The following is a 3859-nucleotide window of genomic DNA, read 5'->3' as shown; positions in this document are numbered from 1 at the left end:
GCGCCCTCCCTGCGCCGGTTAGGGAGCTTGGGCAAACACCCGCCGCACGGCTGGGGGCCTTTGGGCTGCGAGCCGCCGGCGTCCAAGTTCCCTCTGGGCGGGGACGAAGTTCCGGGGCCAGCAAGGGAAGGACAGCTGAGGGGACAGGGAGTGGGGGTAGCAGCCTTGGGCCCAGCAAGGCGGCGCTAGACCTTTGGGGAGCAGGGAGCGTTTCTGCCCACCGGGTTGGGTTTAATTCTGTTTGTGCAGATTTGGGGGAGGGCGGACGCGGAGTTGGCCACCCTCGCAGAAGGAGCGTTGGTTAGTGGTGAAGTGAGCCGCTGCTCCTGGAGGGTCACTCCCGTCTCTGTAGCCTCTGGCAACCCCCAACAAACCTCCTTTTAGAGCACGCCACACAAATCCCGCCCCGAGCCGCGCGGGGGCCCGGCTGGCGCAGCTGCGGCCAAGGGAAGCCCGGCCCCGCGGGGGTGCCAAGCCCGCGCGCGCATCCCCGGCTCCGGCCCGCGAGCTTCGTTCCGCCCCTTGCCAGGGTCGAGAAAAATCTTAAATGACCTTTATTCCAATTCTAAACGACATTCGATTGACACAAAATTGAGGTGGGGGGTGGTGTTCCGTCTTTTACCCCGTCCCCTCCTTTGTTCGCTCTCCCCAAGGAACTCCCGGGTTTCTTTCCGTTCACGTTTCACATCCGCACCTCAGTGCGGTGTGTTCAATTTCCTCCGGATCGGTTTGAAAGCCCGGTTCCCCAATATCGTTCGGTCCAGTCTTCTGGGCGCCGCATCTCTCCTTCGGGTCAGAGGTTCGGAAATTTTTCTTCGAAAATTGCTCACCAAGCCTCGTTCTCGTCGGGCAGGACCCTGGGGTGAAATCAGAGGTGTGAGAACACCCCCCCCCCCGCCCCGGCCTTACAACCTGACCTTCACCCCCACCCTCCCAGACACTCCGTTTGGGGCCTGGGTCTGCGCAACCCGAAGAACAGAGGCTGGTTAGTACCCGGGGAATTCGATCCTTAGGGACAGTCAGTCTGGGTTTCGTAAATGGAATAAGTAAGCCTCTCTTCGTGGTTTTTCCAGTTTGTTTGTTTTAGTTGGAACCTTTGCTTTTTTTTTTTTTTGTAATGGCAATAAAGGGATTTGCTCGCCATCTCCGAATCCTGCCGAATATGTAAATCACAATCCTTCGTGGAATATTTTTTCCAAATATCCAACTCCACTAACCCCCACTCCAAATTTCAACGTTGGCATTTTTCTTACGAAAACTGGGCTTGTATGCTCCATAAATAAAAATTCCCTAGAGAAGGAGGGGGGAAAGATACTACTGTACTCACAAACGCACGACAAATATTTCAGGAGGACTTCACCATCCATACCGAACACTTCTCTTCCGGGACAATTTGGTGTGAAGTTAGATTCGCCTCCTGATTTGCTTTTACTAAGTAAGGGGGACGGGAGCAGGCACCGCGGCCAGAATGCGGGGGCACGGAACACGGAACGACGTTTTACAGACACACGCTATTGCTCACACCCAGGCCAGTCGGGACGCTGCAAAGAGTTTACCCGAAATGGGCTGTGGGACCCAGAGTTGCCTCTACCCTAACACTTAAAAACTCCAGAAAGCACTTCCTCCCCCTTCTCTCCTCTTTTTCTTCCTCCTCTCTGGCTTGCTCCCTCTCCCCTCGGTACCCCGCCTCTGAAACACCCTTCCTTCCCGTTCTCCTATTCCGGGCGCAGAGAGCGAGGGAGCCGGAGCCGAGGCAGGGAAGCAGCAAGGTCAAGAGAACAGATTTTCGAAGCCGCGGCCGCGGTTGGGGGTTTGGAGAGCTGGCGTCGGCCCTGGGCCCGCGGCCGCGCAGGAGTGACTGCCCAGGGAGGTGTGTGTGTTGGGTGGCAGGTGGTCTGCAGCCTCCAAGCGAACCCGGGGGGCTGGCTTCCTGGGTGGGTGGGGTGGCACGCGCGTCAAGCCCCCCCCCCCCCATCGGCGCTGCGCGGGGGTAAAGCGGCCGGTCGCAGGCCCTTCCAGGTACCCGTGCACGACGACGTTGGCATCTCCGCTGAAGGCTCAGCGACCGAGGGGCAAACTGACCCAAATTAAGCGACCCCGGAGAGCAGGTCCTCACTCAAGAGGAGGTTGAGGGGAAGATACAAAGGACCCGTCCGAGGCAGGACGTTCACCCAGCACTAGCCACACTCTGTCTTACCCTTAACCTCGACAGCGACACTTTCAGAGGGATTTGCTGGCTCCCGGGATGCAGATGTACAAAATGAGAATGGGAGACGGCCTTTCGTCCGATAACTTGGAGAACTGGGAACAAAGACCCACGCCAGTCTTCGAATACACCACGGTGGCAAGCAAGATAAGGCCTTTCAACCAGAAAAAGTTTAATGTGACTTTTCCCCCCCTGTCGCCTTCTTCCGGTGTCTCAGCTCGGTTGAGGGGAAAGATAACTGAAGAGATACTCTGAGATGCCCCCGCTCTTTTCCTGGTGGTCCCCTCCCCCAGCCAGCCGGCAGGGGAAAGCCCTCGGGACCTCCCAGCTCCCTCCCAGCTCCCTCCCGGCTCGCGGCGGAGGTGTGAGCGATGTGTTGATTATTCATATTTTTGCCGAGCGTACACTCCGCCGCGGCCGGCGACGCCGCATTTCACACGTACACTCACGTACACATATGCACACGCCCTCACTCGGGCCGGGCGCTCGCTCCGCGCCCGGTACGCGGGGGATCGCGGCCCCCATCCGGCGCCGCCCTCCTCGGAGAGGGGGAAGGGTGGCCAAAGGGTCCCACCCGCCCTCCCCAGGTCGCCTGTTCCCCCTGGCCCCCAGAATCACCCTTGGCCTCCAGATCCAGCTTGCTTCTCCATAATACACTTGTCTTCCCAGCTCCGGGAGGGGGTCGGGGGTGTCGGAAACAACTACAAATATGACACCAGCTGGAATTTCCGTTTGGCACTAGGCGAACTCGTCCTCCAACCCACCCACACCACTGTCACCTCCACCCGCACCACACACCTCCGAGAAAATCGAGAAAAAGGCACTTGAGTAAAATGCATGCTTTCAACTTGTCTTTAAAGGTATAAAGTGGATTTCTAACTGTGGAATCTTCACAAATGGTCCCCAAGGGCTAGAAATTCCATCTCTGGATCATGGGGACCCCCCCCCCCACGCCCGCACCCTCTGGAGCTAAACAGGCATTTCGTGGCCTGTGGATGCAGGGAGTGCGGGCCTGCATGAAACCTCAGAACCAGCTGGGAAAACAGAGCTAGCTGGCCCGGCTGGGCAGCTCCGTCCCACCCTCAAAGGGGCTGCTTACTTCCACTTACTCCGGTTTCCCGAAGGAGAGCAGAAGGGGATCAAGGGCTTGGCGGTCACCCGCGTGGGAGCAGTCCCGGGGGCCAGCCGCTCCTAGAGCAGCATTTTTGAGCAATGCCGGCCGCGCCTAGTAGGGGGCGCTGGACTCAAGGCTGCAAAGCCGTCGCAGCTCCGCACTTTCCGCGGCTCTGACCCAGGACAAGTTGGGGCGCTTCAGTTGCTCCTACAGGGCGGGCAGCGTGACGAAGGAGAAACTCTTGCAGCTGTGGTGTCCGCAGATCCGGGTTAGAGCCGCGCATTCACTGGTGAGGTTTGGGGCATCTGATCTGACCCCCCCTGAGCCTCAGCTTCCTAACCGGTAAAAATGCGGGGCGTTATTCCTCCGAACCTGTTTTTCTTATGTTTATTCCCCCTAGAGCTTCCCTTGCCCTACGGCGAGAAAGTGGGTTAGCTCATGAGAGTGAGCATCAGGCACGTAGTAAGTGTTCAGTAAACGCGAGTGTGCCTTCACCACCTGCATCTGTAACGTGCGCATGCTAGTGTTTGCTTGTGGCA

General features: G+C 58.3%; 1 long non-coding RNA gene across 1 annotated transcript; it reads right to left on the bottom strand.

The window, feature by feature from the left end:
• Positions 1-531: 531 nt before the first annotated feature.
• LOC113604714 (uncharacterized) lies at positions 532-2400 on the bottom strand. Its single transcript, XR_003426740.2, has 2 exons — positions 2198-2400; positions 532-857 (listed from the first exon to the last, which is right to left on the bottom strand). It is a non-coding gene; the product is annotated as an uncharacterized LOC113604714 (long non-coding RNA).
• Between the last annotated feature and the right edge of the window lie 1459 nt (positions 2401-3859).

The sequence above is a fragment of the Acinonyx jubatus genome, chromosome B1 (genome assembly GCF_027475565.1).
Source record: "Acinonyx jubatus isolate Ajub_Pintada_27869175 chromosome B1, VMU_Ajub_asm_v1.0, whole genome shotgun sequence".
Classification (NCBI taxonomy): Eukaryota; Metazoa; Chordata; class Mammalia; order Carnivora; family Felidae; genus Acinonyx; species Acinonyx jubatus.
Note: the sequence above shows the minus strand (reverse complement) of the source record. Positions and strands in the feature narration are given on the sequence as shown.